Below are 22,852 nucleotides of genomic sequence, written 5' to 3'. Positions count from 1 at the left end.
TGGCAAGTCCAACATCTGCAGGCTGCAGACCCAGGAAGAGCCGATGTTGCAGCTCAAGTCCAAAGGCTGTCTGTTGGCAGAATTCTCTCTGGCTCAGGTGAGGTCAGTCTTGTTCTGGACAGACTGATTCGATGAGCCCTACCCACACTGGTGATTCCCAGGTGGCCCAGTCGTAAAGAATCTGCCTGACAATGCAGGAGACGAAAGAAAAGTGGCTTCGATCCCTGAGTCAGGAAGATCTGAAGTAGGAAATGGCACCCTACTCCAGTACTTTTGCCTGGAGAATCTCATGGGCAAAGGAGCCTGGCGGGCTACAGTTTCAAGAGGCTGCAGAGAATGGGACATGAGTTAGTGACTAAGCACAATGTACATATGATACAATACACCCACATTATGGAGAGCAATCTGTTTTACTAAAAGCCCCTGATTTAAACGTCAATCTCATGCAAAAACACCCTTACAGACACATTCAGGGTAATGTCTGACCATATACCTGGGCACCACCACCCAGCCAAGTTAACACATAAAATTAACCATCACAAACATCAACCCACATCCCAGACCTAACCCTAATCTCCTCTGTTAAGAGTCCGTTCTCCCTACCAAGCTGACTGTCTCTGCAATAGGCTAGATGACCAGACTCAAGGGGCCCACCCGGTGGGTGGAGTGGGTGGGAACACCACCGGCCTCATGCAGCCAGCTCGCCTTGGCACAGGGGATTATTAACAGCCAGTGGTAAGGGGAGGTGGGCAGAACCACAGCAGGAATGTTATGTTCTCAGACCCTGGGCCCAGCAGGCAGCATGAATATAGGTGGTATTTGCTGTACAGAGTGGTGTGACTTCAGAATGTTGTTTTACCATTTGGCCTTCATGTTGCATTTAAGTACAATTGTAGCAAATTATGCTGATTTCTATTTCATAGACTTAGATTTAATGGATTTTGAATATGTCTTCTCAATCTATGTAAATTATGTACTCTGGCCTCAAATCCAGCGATCTTTATAAGAGGACTCTGGTGGGGGTTTTTCTCTTTTGAGGACTGTGATTTCTGTAGGAGGATTTTATACCAGCTTCTGTTAGCACTGGTTCACTGGGCATGGACCCAAGAAAGATTCAAAGGAAGAATGAAAGAGCATTAGTGAAATTCATCAGAACAAGGGAACACTTTGTAGAGAGCAGAAGAAAAGCAATAGATGGCCCTGATTGCTTATGAGTCAACGCATGTGTTTTGGATACATGCAAAGAACCAGGATTGGCACTGCAGGAAATCAAATACAAGAGAGATGGTTACCAGGCATGGGGTGGGGAAACTGGAGAGGGGGCGGCAGGACCAACACACAAATTGCTTCCTCCTCCCTCATCCTGTGCTCTATCAGAAAAGCCTTCCCGTGCACTCTATGAAAAGAGGCAACTCTCCTGTATGAGTCTGGGTAGCCTGGGGAAACAGGAGGTCCATTCCATAGGGATTTTGAAGAGCATTAATGAAGAGTTAGGAGCAGGGAAAGGAAACTAACCAGTGACAGTGAGGCACCCAGGGGCGAGCATCCCTGCGAAGCAGTTCCCAATCCCAGGCCTGAAGCGGTGGTAGGAAGGAACGAGAGTATCAGCATCTCACTGGAGCTGGGGTGGCCCGAGAGGCACTGTTGTCTCGAGCTGCAGTCCAGTAGGGCATGCTGCAGCCCCTGCCAGGGCTGAGGACAAGAAGAAGCTAAGAAGATGCTCCCACACTTCCCTCTGCTCCCATCAATGGTGTGTTGAATCCAGTTAATATTTCAAGAGGGCCCACTGTATTCAACTCTTTTAAGCTCTAATATTAAGCTAGTTTGAAATCTCTCAAGGTGGAGTATTTGCACCACAGAAATGGGCCAATGCTACAAATCAGGATGTTTTTCTTTGGTGAGTTGGCCAATAAACATTTGCTAGACTCCACTGCCTCCTGCTTTCTCATCTCCTTTTTCAGCCTAAGCCAACAGGAAGGCAGAGGGTGGGGGAGCTTGGGTGAAAGAATCCCTATGGGCCAGTCCATGGGGCATGGAACAGGGTTGGGAGGGAGGGTGGTGCGGGAATTGTATGGGAGGAAGGGGCAGCAAACAGAGAATAAACAGCACATCCCACTGTCACTTAAAAAGATAAAATTGGCTGTGCGAGGTCTTCCTTGTGGGGTGAAGGGGCTTCTCTAGTTGCATCGCATGAGCTTAGTTGCCCCATGGCATGTGGAATCTTATTTCCCCAATCAGGGATAGAAAGAATTTGCATCCCTTGCATTAGAAGTTGGATTCTTAACCACTGGACCACCAGGGAAGTTCCTGCTGTCACTTTTGATCCTCTTGTATGCATGCGTGCATGCTAAGTCGATTCAATCATGTCCGACTCCTTGTGACCCTATAGACTGCAGCCCACTAGGCTTCTCTGTCCATGGGATTCTCCAGGCAAGAATATTGGAGTGTGTTGTCATGCCCTCCTCCAGGGGATCTTTCCAACCCAGGGATCAAACCTGTGTCTCCCCATTGGCAGGCAAATTCTTTACCACTAGTGCCACCTGGGAAGTCCATTGATCCTCTTATCCTGCTCTAATTGTTTTAAGAAACTCATCACCACCCGCCATATTGCAGGCTCACGTTGACCCCTCTGGCTCTCTCACTAGAAGGGAAGCTTTGGAGTGAAGGGAGGGACGCTCTTGGAGAGAAGGGACTTTGATTTCTTTTCTACCAAGTCTTTAGTACGTCAAACAGCTAGCAGATTCTCAATAACCTTTTAAAAAAATTTTCAGATTACTTATTAATCAGTGTAAACCCCAACACAATACACCAACATGATTTTGTGCATTTAAGGGGATCTATTCCCTGGCTAAGCAATAAATTGTGCAGATGGCTTCTGGAAGACCTTCATTCTAAGCAGCTTTATAGTGAAACATTTCATTTAGGAATCTGGACCTTCTATCTTCAGGTTGCTGTAATCTACATTAATTGGGTAGAACTTGTACTGATCATTGAGACCCAGTTTGTTCTAGGGCTCTGGGTTATTCTTTCTGTCCCAACTGACATCTGGATTGAGCAACGCCAGGCGCAGGATATCTGCTGCTGCTCCAGTACCTCCGGCTCCAGTAAATATGAGAAAGGGAATCAAACGAGGATGCTCCTTGGCCTGACCAATCATCTAAAGGTGAAAGTGAAAGTCACTCAGTTGTGTCCAACTCTTTGCGACCCCATGGACTTTACAGTCCTTGGAATTCCCCAGGCCAGAATACTGGAGTGGGTAGCCTTTCCCTTCTCCAGGGGATATTCTCAACCCAGGGGTCGAACCCAGGTCTCCCACATTGTAGGCGGATTCTTTACCAGCTGAGCCACAAGGGAAGCCCAAGAATACTGGAGTGGGTAGCCTTTCCCTTCTCCAGCAGATCTTCCCAACCCAGGAATCAAACTGGGGTCTCCTGCACTGCAGGCAGATTCTTTACCAACTTAGCTGTGAGAGAAGACCAATTATCTAGTGGAGTCAATAACTTTTGTTGAATGAAAGTGTACACGGCAGAATTTAAGTGACTTAAGAGAAGTGCTGAGCTGTGCAGAAGAGAGATTCCACTTAGTGTGGCATGTCAGGTACCTGGTCAACACCCAGGAGGAAAGGTCTAGCAGACAGTTGGAGAAACAGAGGTTGGAGTTGAAGATTTGTTGTTGTTGTTCAGGTGCTAAGTTGTGTCTGACTCTTTGTGACCCCATGGATTGCAACACACCAGGCTCCTCTGTCCTCCACTATCTCCGAGAGTTTGCTCAAATTCATGTCCATTGAGTTGGCAATGTTATCTAAGATACAACCTGATTATGTTCTATCAGATTGAGAGCCTAATCATGGAGGACACCAGTCTGCTGATATCACTGGAAGAATGTCAGAGAAGGGGACAGATGCCAACGACAAGCCTTGGAGAGGGGAAGGGAGAATGAAAGAAGCAGACACAGATAGCCCAGACAGGGAAACAGGAGAATGAGCATGAGGTGTGGAATCTAAGGAAGGGGCATGTCAGGGAGAAGGAGGTGAGTGAAGCCCATGGAAACTAGCATTCAGTTAATACTCAACCCATGTTTGTGCTGAATGAGGTCAAAGTGAAGCCTGAGAAATGGCTGCTAGACTGTATAATGAGGAATCACTTGTAGCCAACACATTTTAATAAAGTGATAGATTTAGAAGCCAGATTCCAGTGAGTTGAGGGATGAATGGATCATTTTAAAAATTCAGTGTATAATGCTACAACACAGATGAAACTTGAAAACATGCTAACTGAAAAATGTCAGTCATAAAAGACTATAAACTGTGTGATTGCATATCTCTATGAATATACCATTGAATTGTATACTTCAAATAGGTGAATGTATTGTATGTGAATTATATGTCAGTAGAGATGCTACTTTAAAATATGCTATGCTCATATAACTGAATATAAAAAAACAGAGCAAGCCAATCAAAATATGGGCAGAAGACCTAAATAGACATTTCTCCAAAGAAGACATACAGATGGCCAGTAGACACATGAAAAGATGCTCAACATCACCATTAGAGAAATGCAAATCAAAACTACAATGAGGTATTACCTCACACTGATCAGAATGGCCATCATCAAAATGTTTACAAATAATAAATACTGGAAAGGGTATGGAGAAAAGGGAACCCTCCTACACTACTGGTGCAGCCACTATGGAAAACAGTATGGAGGTTCCTTAAAAAACTTAAAATAGAGAGATGCCATATGATCCAGCATTCCCACTTCTGGGTCTGTATCTGGAGAAAACCCTACTTAGAAAAGATACACGTACCTCAGTGTTCATATCAGCACTATTTACAACAGCCAAAACATGGAGGCAACCCAAGTGTTTGAGAGGATAACAGGCAGGAAGGCCAGGGGTCTCCAAACAGAGGAAATAGGCTGCAAGCGTCAGACATTTTTTCTCTCCCTTAAGCGGCAGGAAGAAACAAACTGCAAGTGTCAGACTTTTTTTTTCCTTCTCCATACAAAATTAAAAGGAGGTTTCTCTATGGAAATGTTTTTCTTAAGCTATGTTCATGAAACTATGTATTTGCTATGGAATTTGTCTTTCTTCAAAATGGTTCCACCTAAGACTAACTTTTTTTCTTTTCTCAAACCTTGGGCTGATAATAGCTCAACAAGCCAGTATTCATATCAATTGTTTCATGGGTGGGGGATGACACACCTTGTACCATCCTATGTCAACAATGCATATTGTGGGAGAGGGGTCTGATGAAACGCTGTCAGCCTTGAGGCGTTTCTCTTATCTGATTAACAGCTTTCTAACAGACAGAAAACAGCTTGGGAAAGACCAGCAGTGGGGCACTCTCCGTCCCCCTTCTGATGTCTAAGTCAGAAGCTCTCTCTGTTCTTTTTCATACTTTAATAAAACTCTGCTACACAAAAGCTCTTGAGTGACCAAGTCTGGTCCCTGCTCCCAAAGCTAAATCTTCTTCGGAGATCACGAATCCAACATCGTTCACCATACGCTATCATGTTCATCAATAGATGATTGGATAAAGAAGATGTGACATATATATATATATTTATATATGCCATAAAAAATGAAATAATATCAAATGCAGCAACGTGGATGGACCTAGAGATTATCATACTAAGTAAAGTAAGTCAGACAGAAAAAACAAATATCATATGCTATCACTTACATGTGGAATCTAAAATATGATACAAATGAACCTATTTACAAAACAGAAACAGACTTACAGAGATAGAAAATAGATTTTTGGTTACCAAAGGGGAAAGGTGAGTGATAAAGAATAAACTAGGAGTTTAGGATTAGCAGATACAACAAGGACCTACTGTGTAGCACAGGCAACCATATTCAATATCTTGTAATAAACTATAATGGAAAAGAATATATACATACATACATACATACATACATATATATATATAACTACCTGAAACTAACACATCGTAAATCAACTATGAAGTGAAGTGAAGTGAAGTCGCTCAGTCCTGTCTGACTCTTCGCGACCCCGTGGACTGTGGTCTACCAAGCTCCTCCGTCCATGGAATTCTCCAGGCAAGAATATTGGAGTGGGTTGCCATTTCCTTCTCCAGGGGATCTTCCTGACCCAGGGATTGAACCTGGGTTTCCTGCATTGGAGGCAGACGCTTTAACCTCTGAGCAACCAGGGAAATCAACTATACTTCAATAAAAAATAAATAAAAATTTATTATGAAATATTTTTGCTTACATACCCTGTATCTCATCTACTCTTAGGCACCATCATCAGAAGTATCTTTTTTTTATTGGTCGTGCTGTGTCACATGCAGGATCTTAGTTCCCTGGACAGGATCTTAGTTCCCTGACCTGGGACTGAACCCATGCCCCCTGAAGTAGAAGCATGGAGTCTTAACCACTGGACATCCAGAGAAGTCCCAGAAGCATTATTGTTTTACACACCACAGAGAAAGATAACAGCCTACCATGTAAACTATGGCACAAAGATATTTTTCTTACCACATTGATTGTGAGATGCATTTTGATTTCAGAGAGATTAAATTTTTTAAGATGTGTGCTTTAGAACCCGTGAAATAAGGTACATAGTATACATGTGTGGTTGCAGAGGAGGCAGGCATATATAGGCAATATATATAGGCATATGTAGGCAGGCCGGATATAGGCAATGTACTAAACAAGTATAATAGTCTGAGTACCTGGGTACTTGCCCTTGGTACAGTTGTAGCCCTTTCTAGCCCTTTCTTTTTTCTCCTTCTGTAGTGCTCACCATCTTGTCTTTTGTTTTTGTTTATTTGTTTAATGTGGTACAATATACATAACATAAAAGTTTCCATTCTAATCATTTTTAAATGTACAATTCAGTGGCATTAAGAACATTCACATTGTTGTGCAACTATTATCAGTATCCATCTCCAGAACTTTATCATACTCCCAAACTAAAGTTAAATAAGCTGAGTTAAACAATACTTCTTCATTCTTCTCTCCCCCAGCCTTGGTAACCACTGTTTTACTTTCTTTCTCTATAAATTTGGCTACTCTAGGTATTTCACATAAGTAGATTCATACAATGTTTGTCCTTTGGTGACTGGTTTACGTTTACTCAGCATAATGTCATCCAGGTTCAATCTTGTTGTAGCCTGTGTCTTAATTTTCTACTTTTTAAAGGCTGAATAATATTCTATTGCATGTTTACATCTTATTTTACTATTTATTTATGTATTCATCCACTGAAGCATGTCTGGGTTGTTTTCACCTTTCACTATAGTTAAACAGTGCTGCTATGAACACTAGTACATAATGGTTGAGTCCCAGCATACCCAGAACTGAGAATTGCTGAATTAAATGTTATTCGACGTTTAATATTTTGAGGAATTGCTGTATGGTTTTCTGCAGTGGCTGCACCATTTTACATTTTCACCAGCAACACACAAGGGTACCAATTTCTCCACAGCCAACGTTTGTTTTTCTCCGTGTGCTTGTTTTAACAGCTATTCTACCGGGTATGACTTCCATCCTGATTTTGAGTGTGCAACTCTTTGGATCTTCTTTATCATCGTATTAAATACATCTACCTCTAAATAATACATTGCTCAGTTTTGCAAGTTTTAAAACTTCATTTCCAGAAGTCAGGCGGAGTAGGATGTAAATCACTGAGTGCAGGCCCCAGCGGCAGTGATTCCTGCCTTTTTGCAGGGAACTTGGGAGGGGTGGCTTTTGGGGGCAGGAGGCAGTAGGTGGTTCTCAGGATTCTCAGGTGGGGGCCTGAGAATCTTGCGCTTCTTAGCCCTGCAGCCTCACTCCCGGGGGCCTTTGTGGGATCTCCTGGAACTCAGAAAAGGCAGACCGTGAATGAAGACGCTCAGCTGCAGTGGGCTGAGGGATGCAGGCGAAGGGAAGTGGCGGCGTCCACAGCCGGAGTCTCTCACCACCGCGGAACACGACAGAGGAGCCGCTCCACCCACGCGTGCCATCTGCCGCGTGGTCACCCTTCCGCCTCGTTCTATTGATAGGCTCGGGGAGAGTGTTCCACCTCAGCACAAAACAAGTTGAGTCCAGTAAAAATCTGGACTCAAAAAATCTAGAGCTCATGGTACTCAGAGTCTTAGCAGTCAGGGCAGGAGTTAGGGCCAGGGCTTCCCGGCCCTTCCAGCGTGCCCCAGAGCCTAAGGCGTGGAGCTAGAAGGGAAGGTCAAAGGCATCCTGAGACCAGGTGCCCAGAGGGAAAACAGCACATGCAGTATAGCTCAGTGGAGGGAGTTCAAATCCTAACTCTTCCACTTACCTGCTGCGTGACCTGTGGCAAGGTACTTAACTTTTCTGAGCCTTGCTTGTCTCAGCTGTAAAGTGGAGATTCCCATTCTAGTTGCAGATCAATTTGAGGACTAAAAAAGATAATGCATGTGAATTCACCAGTACAGTTCCTGCTGTTTGTTGTTGTTTAGTCACTAAGTTATATCCAACTCTTTGCCACCCCCATGGATTATAGCCGGCCACGCTCCTCTGTCCATGAGATTCTTCAGGCAAGAATACTGGAGTGGGTTGCCATTTCCTTCTTCAGGGGATCTTCCTTTCTCAGGGATGGAGCCCCCATCTCCAGCTTTAGTAGGTGGATTCTTTACTGCTGAGCCACCAGAGAAGCCCTCCTGGTGTTTAGGAAGTACTTAATAAAAAATAATTATGTTCCTATAATGGAATGCCACTCAGTAATAAAAAGGTATAAACTATTAATACAAGCAGCAACCCTACTTCCTGGGAGACGCTCCCCCCCGAGTCCACCCATGGTTGAGGGACAGGCTGCAGGGTACTGAGGGGTATCATTGCACCCCTTTGATTTGGCAGTTTCAAGCAGGTGTGGGAGTTCTCTGGACCTCCTTGCAGCTGTGCTTCACTTCCTTTGTTTATGTTTTGACATACCTGTCATGACCATGGCCACCCTGCATTCACAGTGGTGGTCACTGAAGTCATGATTCTAAGGCAAGAGGGCATCAGAGAGGGTGGGAGGCAGAAGGGACCTATCTGATTCAAGGTCATTTTTGCTCAAGGGAGAAGAGGCCCAAGAAGTGGGGAGCCTCTCATGGTCCACGGCTGGCTCCTTCTGCTCCCTCCTCCAAGCAGAGGCTGAGCCCCCAGTGCTGTGCACGAGCGTGGACCCTGGGTTTCTTCCTTGAAGACTTTTGTGTGAACCCTTCTTTCCCTGGCTGGCCACTGTTCTCCCTGCATTGATCCTTGCCAGGTGAGAAGGACAGCTGGCCCCTTGTTGGGCTCAAGGGCTCATGTAAAGTCCCTGGAGTGCTTCCAGAGTCGTGTGTGTGTGTGTGTGTGTGTGTGTGTGTGTGTGTGTGTGTGTGTAGGGGTGTGGGACACAAGGAGGTTTGGAAGACTGTCACAACCATGTTCCTAATCCCCAGAAGTCACAGGATCCCTGGCACAGAGCTTTTGCCGAAATCTCCGGGGCTGAGCACGTAGGCCTGAGGGTGGCCCATGGACTGATTTCATCTGGTCCACGCAGCCATTGGTTTTTGTTCTAATTGCATTAGTTGCCAAATGGAAAAAAGGAGAGATTTTTAAACAAAACTCCAGATTTGCAGCTTCTTTGACAAACTGGTAAATCTAGCATCACTACATCTGCCTTGTTGAAGGACAGTGGTTGTCTGGGGTTGAGTCACAGCTGCTTCTCTAATAATAGTGATAATAATGCTGATGATGATCTTAATAATAATAACAATAACTAACACTTGGGGAGCTCTGCTGATGTGCCAGGCATACTTCGCATGCAATTCATTTATCACGTCCCCCAGGACCAACTTTGCCTATTTAGAGTCTTGGCCTGACGCCTACAGGCTTCAGTTTGCAGCCCTGCTCCAGAGGAGGAGGAAGAGCTTGGAGGGAGGAACCGGGGGCCCTACTGCATCTTTCAGGCTGCCGCCCTGGGCGAATGGGAGAGTGTATCTCCTCACCGCTGTTCCAGCCCCTTTCTGGGCCCATTTTAATCTCATTTCTGCCACTTGGCAGCAGCCATCACACTTCACACTACTTCGTCCCACTGCCCACTGTTGCTTCCAAACCCCACCAACCTTTTTGATTTGGTTTTCAGGAGGGTGGAGGAGTACCTTGATCTGGGCCAGGTCAACTTGCTAGATATAACAGCACAGAAGACTCAGGGAGGGGTGGGAAGGCTTGCTGGGTGTTGGTTTATTGTTTCGGGGAGCCTTGGGAGGTAAAGTTGCGATGAAATTTCTTGTTGGAATGCAGCCTTGATTTTTGCAAAGCATCTGATGAAATGCCTCAAGTCCTTACAGCCAAGCTGAAGAAATGTGGGCACGTTGATGGTGGACTAAGTGGATTTAAAAAAATATAGTTGATTTACAATGTTGTGTTAGTTTCAGGTAGGTGTACAGCAAAGTGAATCAGATATATATATATATATATATTGCAGGCAGAGTCTTTATCATCTGAGCCATCAGGGAAGTCTATGTATATTTATAGGTAGGAGACTGCCAGTGACTATCACTCTGATGGAGATCAAGTTCATCATGGTGCATTGTTATGGAGAAATGAAGTAAGAAGGCATAGTCTTTTCCCAGTTAAAACAGGTGTGTGCCCTTCTCATGGGCAAACACTAGACTCTGTTATCTCCTGGGTCAAAGGGAGATGGCAGGTGGAGGGTCACAGGGTCTCAGCCCCCCGTGGACACTCAGGGATGTGGCTAAAGCCAAGATCCCTGGATGAGGAGAAGAAAAGGAGAAACAATTGTGATGAAGGAAAACAACTGGAATTAGAGGAGGAAGGGGGCAGGCAAAGGTGATGTCGACTGAAAAGATGCACAATATGAGAGATGTGAGCTCAGTTGTATTTGGGGCAAAATGAGGACTGCAGCCTGGGAGATAGCACTTCAGATAGCTCTGAGAGTCTGCCCCAAAGAGGCAGTGGGGGAAGGTCAAAACATAAGATTTTGGTGAAAGGGGAGTTCAATGCACTCAATCGCTTACTTAACAAAAGATTTTCTGCTAGTCACGAGGAGCTGATGTCACCATGAAGGGATCCAGCGCTTTTCTAGATATGAAGAGATGCAAGGATTAGGATCATGAGATCAGTTCCCGAAAATATCTATCTGAAAACCTGTTCTACCAGTTTCCCTAAAGCACAGAGTGCCTCACTCTCCACCCTGAACTCCTTCGAAGGATGCTGAAGTTCAGCAGCTGCAGCAGCACAAGAATCAGTCTCTGCAGAAGCAGATGGCAAATGCCCTTGGCAAGCACCAATTTGTAGTTGACAGTGAGGGGCAGGGAATGAGGGAGGCATGGAGGGTCTCTCTAGCTTTGCCCTTTTATGGGGGGGGGAGGTCATCTTACAAGGTGACAAATGGGGACCTCCAGGGGGCTGGCAGTGTTCCAGAAGTGACTGCTGGGGCTGCAGAGGATGGAGTGGGTGACTGACAAGGGAAGCTGCGGCACTGCCCCTCACACCCACTGGAACGTAGAACTTAAACAGCAAACAATTCCCAAGCTCCCCAGCGTGGAGGTGGCTGCTGCCGGTGTTCTTCCTGCAGTCTGGGAGCAGCTCTGGCTCTGGCTGAAGGGGCTGGAAGCCCGTTTCTCTCCCGAGAGCTCAGGAGAACTGTGTGCCTGTTTACTCTCATATATTAAGAGGGGCAAGTGGAATATTTCTCTGGAGCTCCAGTCTCTGGGTTCTTGGTATGCAGCAGATGCTCAATAAGTGCTAAGAAAGGAAAAGAATGAAGCCTGAGTGGGAATAAGTACTGGCAGCTCAGAGGGACTTGGAAGCCTGTTCTGAAGGTCGAGAGGGCAGGAGGAGCCTCCCATGGAGCCAGCCTCACCCCTCGAACAGATCACACAGCCCTCTTAAACAGTTTCCCAGGTAATATGTGCACACGGTTAAAAAGATCAAGTGGTACACAAGGCTTAACATGAGAGCAATAGATCCCTGCCCTTTCCTGTCCCACTCCCCACTCCCCAGAGGCAACACTATCAGTAAAATGACCTCCCCTCAGACGTCATTTTAAAAAATATTTAGGAGTTACTTGGACTGCAAGGAGATCCAACCAGCTCATCCGAAAGGAAATCAGTCCTTAATATTCATTGAAAGGACTGATGGTAAAGCTGAAACTCCAATACTTTGGCCACCTGATGCAAAGAACTGACTTGTTTGAAAAGACCCTGGTGCTGGGAAAGATTGAAGGTGGGAGGAGAAGGGGACAACAGAGAATGAGACGGTTGGGTGGCATCACTGACTCAGTGGACATTAGTTTGAGTAAACTCTGGGAGTTGGTGATGGACAGGGAGGCCTGGCGTGTTGCAGTCCATGGGGTCACAAAGAGTCGGACACAACTGAGTGACTGAACTGAACTGAACTATTACTGTTTTCTCAGAGATGGCAGGAAATTCAGATTTGAGAGACTAGTGCCCCGTGCTCTTCTCCAGACAGGGATCGAAACTGTGTTCTATGGCAATGGATCAGCAGAAACCACCAGGGAAGTGCCTCAGAGATGTTATTGCAGCACTGCATAATGAAGCATTGAATGCCGAGCCATCATCAGTCATATTCTTTCACAGCAGAAACGTGAAGATCTCTATGACCTTTAAGGACTCAGGGTATATGAGCACTAAGCAGATACAGGTGCTGTTGAAGCTGTACCAGTTTACGCAAAGGAAATAAAGGTGTTTCGATTGTTCACCATTTTTAAACGCTAGGAAAGATGGTACATGAGTGGGTGAAGAGTGAGGTCAAGATGCTAGTGTGCACTTCTTAATGACACAGACACATGTCATTGTAATTAATGGAAAACTGCTTAACTTTGTTGCCTCAGGGAGATGGTGTTGCTTTAGGAAGGTGCAGAATTTCAATTCATCCTTTATGGAACCCTTTTTTAATTAATTAATTTTTGGCTGTGCTGGGTCTTCGTTGCTGAGCTCGGGCTTTCTCTAGGTGTGATGTGCTGGCTTCTCTCATCGCACAGCCGGGCTCTAGAGGGTTCAGGCCTCAGTAGCTGCAGCAGGAAGTCTCAGCAGTTGTGACGCAAGAGGGGCTCAGTTGCCCCTCAGCATGCGGGGTCTTCTCAGACCAGGGATCGAACCTGTGTCCCCTCTATTGGCAAGTGGATTCCTAGCCACTGAACCACCAGGGAAGTCCAGCCCTCAGAGATATTTATTGCAGCACTAGAAATATCTAACTTCACAATAGAAAAGCATTGGAAATGACCGAACCGTCCATCAAAGGGTCAATGAATGCTTTACCACAGCAGAAAAAACAGTGAAGAACCTCTTCATGTACCAATTTAAAATGATCTCAGGGTATATGAAGCATAAAGAGAGATACAGGTGTGTTTGTATAGCATGCTACCAGTTACGCAAAAAAGGGAAAAAAAGATATGTATGTATCATCATTTTTATAGAACGCTTAGGAAAGACCTGGTACATTTGAGTAAAGAGCTGAAAGAGTGAGGAATAAAGTATGCATGTGTGCACACTTTATATACACAGAATCATTTGTTAAGTTATGAGTGAAACTGATTATATTTGTTGCCTCCCAGGGAAGAGATGGTGTTGGCTAGGAAATGGGTGGAAGGCTTTCATTCATCCTCTTTTATGTAATCTGCATGACTTACTTATCAAAAAACATTTAAGGACCTCTTTGTGCCGTATAGAATTTAGGGTGATCCCAGTGGTCTCAGCCTGCTGGAGTTCACATCTCCTGCCTCCCATGGCAAGATGATGGGAGATTACTCCCATGATTATGCTGTGTTATATAAGACTCTTTCTTGGCAGCCTGGAGTCAGAGTCTCTCTCTATGGGTTTGATAGTCAGTGGCTATGTTGGAGAAGCCCTCATGGTAAGGAACTGTGGTCTCTAGGGATTTTAGGTGGCCTAGAAGCTTGAGGATGACTGCCAGCTAAGAGCCAATAAAAAGCAGGGGTTTTCGGTCATACAACCACAAGGAAATTAATGCTGCCAGCAACCTGAATGAGTTTGGAAGATGATTCTTTCTTAGTTAAGTTTCAGATAAAACACAGTTCCAGCTGATGCCTTGATTTCATCTTAGTGAGACTCTATACAAGATTCATGCCCAGACTCCTGACCCAAGGGAATTGTGAGATAACAAACATGTTGTTTTAAACTGTTAAGTTTATGGTGATTTGTTATGCAGCAATAGAAAACAAATATACTCTTTGAGATGTTTCTTCTGGTATTTATCTTCATATTTCTAAGTAATGTGCTTATATTTCTTTCCTTGATCTGCCAAATTTAGAATTTATTCACTGATGTTCTGATATGGCAAAGATTTCTTCTCTTCTCATGCCCTTCCTTCCCCTTGCAGGATAATGGCCTCGATACTTTCAATTAATATAGGTAGTCAGTGTTTAATTATTGTACTGTGTAAATATTGTTTATAGCAGATCAAGTAATATACATTGATTATATTTCCTATCTTTGTTTATCCCAGGATTAAAAATGATCTCATTTAAAAATTTTACCTAGTGCTTTTTTCGATGGAATGGCCACTCCAAGCGCTACAGTGAGAAGTGTCCTGGTTTGGCTGCCTTGGGCACCAAGGGCAGCTGCCCTGACTGCTCCGTAGGTTGCTTGGAGGTGAGAAACTATGCTTAATGGATATTCATTCATCATGGCTTAGAAAGATGGAATGTTTTCAGGCCATTCTTATTGGAAAAAGACAGTGAACCTTAAAGTCAGAAGTACAGACCCAGTTTCAGGTGGTACTACAGTTTTGTTTTATTCCCAAAGGTGATTTGACGAAGCAAGGTTGTTAAAGAAATTTAAAAGTATGTTTTTAAAAAGAAGCACAGTAAAATGTGCCACCCTAACTCAGGAAAGCCCTGTTTCCTGTCACTGGCCTAGACTGCAACACTTGGCATAGTTGGCCCCTGAGTATAGCTACATTCTGCTAGCCCAACTCCTGCCATGGGGATCAGCTGAGATTTATCTCTGGGATGCAAGGATAGTTTGTTGTTGTTGTCCAGTTACTCAGTCATGTCCGACTCTTTGCGACACTGTGGTCTGCAGCGTGCCAGGTTTCCCTGTCAGCTGCAGCACAGTTGGCTTCCCTGTTCTTCACTATCTCCTGGAGTTTGCTCAGACTCACGTCCATTGAGTCGATGATGCCATCCAACAATTTCATCCTCTGTCGCCCCCTTTTCTTCCTGCCCTCAATCTTTCCTAGCATCAGGATAGTTTAGCATACACGAATTAATCAATATGCCATGTTAACAAACTGAAGAATAAAAAACATATGAACATCTCAAGAGATGTATAAAAAGCTTTTGACAAAATTAACATCGATTTATAATAAAAATTCTCAACAACATGCATATAGAGGGAACATACCTCAACATAATAAAGTCTGTATAAGACAAGTACACAGTGACTACCATACTCAAAGGTGAACAGCTGAAGGCATTTTCTTTAAGATCAGGAACAAGACACAGATGCCTGCTCTCATCGCTTTTATTCAACATCATATTGAAAGTCCTAGTCACAGCAATCAGACAAGAGAAAGAAAGAGAAGGAATCCAAACTGGAAGGGAAAAAGCAGAACTGTCACTGTTTGTAGGTGGCATGATATTATATACAGAAAATCCTAGAGACATCACCAAAAAACTACTAGAACTCCTCAATTAATATGGTAAAGTTGCAGGATACAGAATTAATGTACATAACTCTGCTGTATTTCAATACTCTAGCAATGAACTGTCAGAAAGAGAAATTAAGGAAACAATCCCACTTATAAAATACTATATTATTAAAATAACTTTATTTTTGTAGTTATATTTTGAAATTAAGAAGTATGATTCCTCCTGCTGTATTCTTCTTTCTGAATATTACATTGTGTGTTCTGGGTCTTTTATGGTTTTATATGAGTTTTAACATTCATTTTTTAATTTCTGTAAAAATTGCCAGTATGGTTTTTGATGGAGATAGCATTGAATCACTTTGGGCAGTATGGACATTTTAATAGCATGAAGTTTTTTAATGCCTGAACACAGAATGTGTTTTCCTTTATTTCTGTCTCCTTACATTGCAGGGAAGATTGAAGCTGTAATTCTAGGGGGAAAAAATCTGGCCTTTTAGGTGACATAAATCTTACTCAAATCCCAGCTCTACCAGCTAGTATTTGTCAGTGAGTATTTGTCAGAGCTTGGGCCAACTCTCCTCTTAGTCGCAATTCTCCTTTTTGTAAAACAAGGATGATAATAACTAAAAAGGATTTAGAGGAATAAATTGAGATAATACTTGCCAATGCATGCAAAGTAGTATAGTGCTTGACATACAGCATGCAGTAGATATTATTATCATAGTTCAACAGATGTTTTCAATGCCATTTAGCTCTGTATAAATACTTGCTACTCAAAGTATGACCCACAGACAGCAGCATCCACCAGGGGACTTGTTTACAATGCAGTATCTCAGGTCCCACCCCAAAACTACTGAATCAGAGGCTATGTTTTATGCTAAATGTTTCATATGCATATTGAACTTGGATAAGCACTGGTCTAAACCACCTTAGATTACAAGTGGGGTTCATGTTTATATATTTATCTTTTCCCTTATAAAAAAATATCCATTTACCTTCTTTCTGTCATTCTGGACATGTAAATGCTTAGGACAATATTATCGGGTAAAAATGTTCATTTTGATGAAGAAGCATTCACCATGACTGTGAAGAAACTTGAATTTGTGGAATGAAATTGGATGGAAAATGTATAAATTGAGTGTAAATTAGCTGTCTGCCTCTATTAAAATATACCTGCTTTATTATCCACCCCCTAAAAAAAAATTCACCTACTTTTCTATGTACCTTGCTCCTTCAGTTCTGGCAAACGCTTAACAGCGTAATTTCTGACTGGTGAGACCTATCATTTAATGCATGGATCCCATTTTTCCCCCGGTGGTCTCCCTCCGGGAGCAGCTCTTCCTCCGACTCCATACCACAAGCTTGCTCTCCAGCCTGCCGCACAGCTGTCATCCAGGGCCTTGCATTCAATGCTTTTCTCAGTCCCAGCTCTGCTGTGTCCTTGGGCCCATACCTTCTTTCTTGATTTACAGCCTAGTTTCCAGCAGCTTCTTATGACAGGGTACATGGGAGGCCAATTTGGTTGAGGCTGTTTACATCTGAGAAATCTTTTTTTCCTGCCCTCCCACTCCCTGAGAGTGGCTGAACATAGAATCCAAGTTGAAAATAATCTTTCCACCCTGAGGATACTAAAGGCATTGTTTCCTTACCTCCTGGTTTCTAGTGCCGCTGAGAAATGGGTGCCATTCTGATTCCCGTTTCTGTTATTACTGTGTCCTATTTCAGCTTTCACGTCCAAACTTTTGGGATCCTCTCTTTATCTTTGGTGTTCTGACATTTCAAAATTGGTTGCAGGTATTTTTTTCACTTGTCATGGTAAACTCTCAAGTGGCCCTTTCAGTATGGCAATTCATGCCCTTCTGTTCTAGGAGTATTTGTATAGATATTTTAAAATTATTTCCTCCCACTTGTCTTCTTTATCACTTCTTTGATTCTTTAAATTTTTAGAAAGTCTCATTTGTCCAGTTTTCTCTCTTTGTCTTTTAGTTTTCTTTTCTGGAAAGTTTCCCTTTATTGAATTTTAATTTCAACTACTATATATATTTTTAATCTCCAAGAAGTCTTTCTTGTTTTCCGATTATTTCCTTTCCCATAAGGGCAATGTCTGCTCTTGCTTTTTAGAATTTTCACTAGAATTCGTTTTGAAATTGCCCTCTGGTCCTTGCCTCATCTCTGAGATGCTCTGATACCTACTGTAGGCCTGCTTTTGTTTTGATCTCTTTTTCATGTTGGAGTCTTTCCTCAATTCTTTCCTCCACTAATCCTTGATTATCTGTTCATATTTCCAAAAGGCTCTGTAAAGTGGATTGAAAGTTCTAAATGCTTGGGTGGAATGTGAAGACCAGTAGGGCTTTTTACATTGGAAATTGCCAAATGTCAGTATTTAGAGATCTTTTTCTCTGGGGTAGTTCAGCTACTCAGGAGGAGAATCCCCTAATCACTTGCCTGGGAGCAGGATGTATGTAGTAAGACCAGAAAATGGACCCAGAAACCCACTGTGCAGTGTTTAGACTGCAGTTCTGAGCCTCTCTCCACCCCTTGCCTTGCCTGGTCTCCCCAAATTTGGAAATTTCCCTCTGCTTCACCAGAGAGCAAGCCTTGGACATCTTGCTCGGGTAGGGGTGAACAAATCATGTGACCTGCCCAGTTGTACGGGGCAAAGGAGAGTATCTGGAGAGTCTTGCTCAGTGTAGATGCCCACACCAATCTCCTCTTCCCAACCCTACTCTTGTCCACAGCTTTCTGTCCCTGTTTTCTCCACGTGCTGAACATCCTCAGCTTTCTGCTGGGCAAATGTGTTCGCTTCTCATCTGGAACCTCCTTTGCAGGCATCTCAGCTTCTATTTCCTCTGCTAATTTTCCTTCTCCATCTGCTTTCTGTCTTCTAAACTTTGTCAAAAATCTGTCTATAATTGTCTCCTCTCAAATCCTCTAAGTCTTTGGGTTTATACTTTCAAAAAAATGCATTTGCTTTCATTTCAGTGGAGTTTTCAGAGAAAGACAGGATAAACATTTGTAGTCATGTTTGGGAGGCAACACATTTCTTGTTCCTTGGCCTGGGTTCCAGGGCTTCTCTGTCACCACCTGGTAGCTGAGCTCTTGGGGGGTCAGGATAGCTGCTGGCCCAGGACCAGAGTTCTTCCTTGCCTTCTGGATGGTATCCTGTCTTTGGAGTCTCATGTCAGAGTGTTAGAGCCTGTGGAAAATAAAATACCACCTCTGCTCCCACCCTGGGGACATTGTGACATTGTTTAGCAGAAGCCAGAAGCTTTTCTCTGTCAGGGCCACTTTTAGGTACACTTTTGTCCCACGGCAATAACAGGGTTGCTCAGAAATGTCCTAGTCTGGGCTTAGGGTGGCAGGTGGAGCTGGATGGGGGAAGATGGCCCCAGGGTAGGTGATGTGAGGGACCCTGGCAGCAGGTGGTAGCGAGGCTGGGGAGGCAGGAAGCTGACGGCCCTCAAACACTCAGTTGTCACAGGGAGACAGGGGTCCCAGGCAGCAGGCACTTGGTACGGAGTCAGGCACATACGGTAGCAGGCAGGGCCAGACGTTTGGGCTGACAGTTGTTCCCGACGAGGTCCAACCTCTGGGAGCCAGCTTAAGCTAGAGGACTGAGGTTTGAGTTGGGTGAAGTGGGATGCTTGTTCCCAGGGGATGGCTCAAGGCATGGATACTGAGGCAGATTGTGTTAACAGGGGGGACAGTTCTTGAGACTGAAGCTATAGGAAGGGGAGGGACAAGGGGACAAATGACAAGGGCCCTGGAATCTGAGCTGAAATAACAGCAAGTCAGGCAATCAGGTCTCCTTGGGACAGACCATTCCCGAGCACATGTCCGTCATGACCCTGGATGTGATGTCAGGTGGGCACAAGACCATGGGAGCCAGTAACTACAGAGGAGTCTCATTCACCAGCAGGACCTAGATGCAATAGAATTTGCCCCTCTCAGTGGACCATTCTCCAAGTGGGAGCAGACTTTGACCTCTCACTAGCTCCGCAGCAGAGCAAACAGGTGGGAGATGCACCGTCCTCTGCCTGTCAACCCCGAGAGCAAGCTCCCTGGGGTGGGCTTGAGCCCCGCCCCTCCCCACTGCACCCCCGGGGGCGGTCCCACCCAGGTCCTGCCACCTACCAGCTGCCCCAGTTACGGGGCTGAGCCCAGCCAAGTTCCACGATCTCACACTCTGTCTCCCTCTCCCCACAGACCCTTCCCTGTAACCACATGAGTCCTGGCAATACCCACGACTGCAGGACCCCCAAGCCATAATTTATAACCCCTTTCAGCAGGTTTTGCTGCCCTTAGGACCTCAGAGCAACAGAAAAGTAAAAGGATGATCCCCTTCAGCGATACCTGGATGATGGGAGGGAGACCCTGGGTTTCAGCTTTCCTGAGTTCAGTGGTGGCCCTGAGAGCCTGGCCCTGGCCCAGCCCACCACGTCTCCTACCTGTTGGGGGGGTGGCGAGTTGCCTCTGAAGCCCCCTCATGGGCACGAGCTGGGGGAGGAAGCCTCAAAGGGAAAGACTGAGAGGAACGTCATCACCAGGCCCTGCTGGGCGCTTCAGTACATCCTGCAATTCTAGAACCAGACCGGCTCTGTTATTTCCTTTGATTAAACTTCTGTTTTCCCTCAACCCACTGGATCCATCTTTCACTTATTTAATTCCAACTGTAATAAAAAATCTATTGAACTGCACACGAACACAATATGAGGCTGGGAAGCAAACAGCAGGCCTGTGAGGGTGGTAATGAGCAGAGAGGAATCCACAGGGCTTTGTCATCTTTACATGCTCTGGTGCAGAGCATATGAAGTCTGATTACACTTTGACTCAGAATGCGGGGATGGCAGATGCACTCAGTACAAGCTGGGGGCTTGGGGCGGGGGCAGGGGAGAGACCTTCGAGGACCTTGCTGATAGCAAAGTGTTCTTTTCCTTAGTCACAGCTCCCCTCCTTACAGCTTGGCTTGCGTCCAGGTCCTGGGCCTCCACCCAGCCTGCAGGCCACATACCAGTGCCATGTGAAACAGGCCTCAGGCCCCTTATAATATTGATATCGTTAGACTGAAATTACACGCTCTCATTGAGAGTCCCTTGGACAGCAAGGAGATCAAACCAGTCAATTTTAAAGGAAATCACCCCTGAATATTCATTGGAAGCACTGATGCTGAAGCTGAAACTTTAATACTTTGGCCACCTGATGTGAAGAGCCAACTTACTGGAAAGGACTCTGATACTGGGAAAGATTAAGGGTAGAAGAGAAGGGGGTGACAGAGGAAGACGGTTGGATGTCATCACTGACTCAATGGACATGACTTTGAGCAAACTCCAGGAGATAGTGAAGGACAGGGAAGGCTGGTGTGCTGTGGTCCACGGGGTCGCAGTCAGACACGACTGACCACTGAACAACGATGACAACAGCACGTGCTCTGACCCACCTCCCAAGCCTCTAACCGAGTTGTCCTTACTCTTCCAGCTTCTGTCTTTGAGGCTCGTTTCTCTGTCTGGCCTTGCCCCGCACCCACAGACCCACACTCACAGCTGATGCTCCAGCTTTGACTTCCTAAGTGGTTGGTCCCTTCTGGGCCACCATAGACTTCTTCCCTGGACCATTCTTCCAACCCTCCTGGTTCACCAGAATACCTCTGTTGGTTCAGGCATGCTTGACTGTTGCTCAACCTGGTTATGGGGGTCTCTGAAGGAGCGATGGCTGCCTTGGTCAACTCTTTACCTTGGGGGCCACCCTTCTGTGTTGGAGAGCCTGACACCCCGCCATCCCCCACCAGATGCAGCTTCCCTAGGGGAATTTGGGTAAGAAGGACTGTTTTATTGCAGGGGCCTAGGAGATGCTGAAGATGCCCTTTCAGACCAGCAGTTCCCAAGAGAGGACAGAATCCAAAGGAGAATTCCCAAATGATGAAAAGTGGTATGCACAGGAATGAACCCAGCATTGACCAAGCCCCAGTCCACCTCTGGAGTAGGACCTGGAGGCCCCATGCAGGGCCAGGCATTAATCCTGGGGTTGTGGGATCAGGGGAAGCTCCCGGGTTCCCATAGGGGCTCCTGAACCATCAGGGTGTTGGGGCCCAGGCAGAAGATATCAGCACAGAAGCTATTTGCCAACATATGTGAATGTATTTCAACATTTTACCAACAGGTACAGCTGTACCGGTGCACACCAGCTGGTTAGCAGTCCTGGTTGGTTCTGCTGAATGACAGTTGGGTAGAAAAACAGGCCTAAATTATAAGACTCCTTTGTGGAGGCAGATGCTTTGTCTGAAGCCTTGGAGCCACGTTCCCTCAAGGCTTCCCCAGGGAGTGGTTACGTTGCTGACCTCAGGTTTCTGGTCTTGCCCCTGTTTGTTTTTTTCTGAGAGGGGTGGGGGTGTGAAGGGAGAGGTACATCAGAGTCAGAAACTCAGGTTCTGGGCTCAGACTGCCCTGGGTTTGACAGCTATGTCATAAGCTGTGTGGCCTTGGGAAAGTTGCTTAACCCCTCTTAAGTCTAAAACATGAGACTTAGAATATCTTTCTTCCTAGTGGGTCCATAAGGGTTGATCATGTTAGAAGTCGGTATAGAGTCAGTGCTTGATTAATGGTAACTAATATTATTTTAGAAAAATTTTATTTATTTCTGGCTGCAGTCCTTGTTGCTGTGTGCAAGCTTTCTCTAGTTGTGGCGAGCAGGGGCTACTCTTGGTGGTAGCAGGGTGGTTTCCCACTGTAGTGGCTTCTCCTGTTGTGGAGCACGGGCTTAGTTGCCCCGAGGCACGTGGGAGCTTCCCATACCAGGGACTGAACTCACATCCTCTGCATTGGCAGGCCGATTCTTAACCACTGGACCACCAGGGAAGTCCAGTAACTAATACTATTGTTATTGATAGGACTCTGATGGATCAAGCTGACAGGTTACCCCCAGCCCACCTGATCATGCCTACATTCAGGCCCAGCAACTCCTGGGAACTTGCCACATGACATGCACTGTGCTAGACCTTAGGCTTCAGAAATGAACACTACAGGTTACATACTAAGTGCTATGTAGAGCTTAAATAAATGAACGAGGTACTGGCTATTCACCCCTCCCTCCCATCACACCAACCCCTCTGCTATCTTGCATTGGAATACCCCTACCTATTATGATTTATGACCCTCATTCCCACATAGAGGCCTAGAGGGAAGAGGACCCATGTCACACATGGCAGATACCTACACAAAAAGTCAAGGGCTTGTTGGCACAGAGG

The 22,852-nt window shown here is 45.2% G+C and overlaps 1 pseudogene; it reads right to left on the bottom strand.

Moving 5' to 3' along the window:
• Nucleotides 1-2,920: 2,920 nt before the first annotated feature.
• LOC110151798 (cytochrome c oxidase subunit NDUFA4 pseudogene) lies at nt 2,921-3,157 on the bottom strand (annotated as a pseudogene).
• Nucleotides 3,158-22,852: the final 19,695 nt, after the last annotated feature.

The sequence above is a fragment of the Odocoileus virginianus genome, chromosome 11 (genome assembly GCF_023699985.2).
Source record: "Odocoileus virginianus isolate 20LAN1187 ecotype Illinois chromosome 11, Ovbor_1.2, whole genome shotgun sequence".
Classification (NCBI taxonomy): Eukaryota; Metazoa; Chordata; class Mammalia; order Artiodactyla; family Cervidae; genus Odocoileus; species Odocoileus virginianus.
The sequence above is the reverse complement of the archived record's forward strand: the minus strand, read 5'-3'. Positions and strand labels throughout refer to the sequence as shown.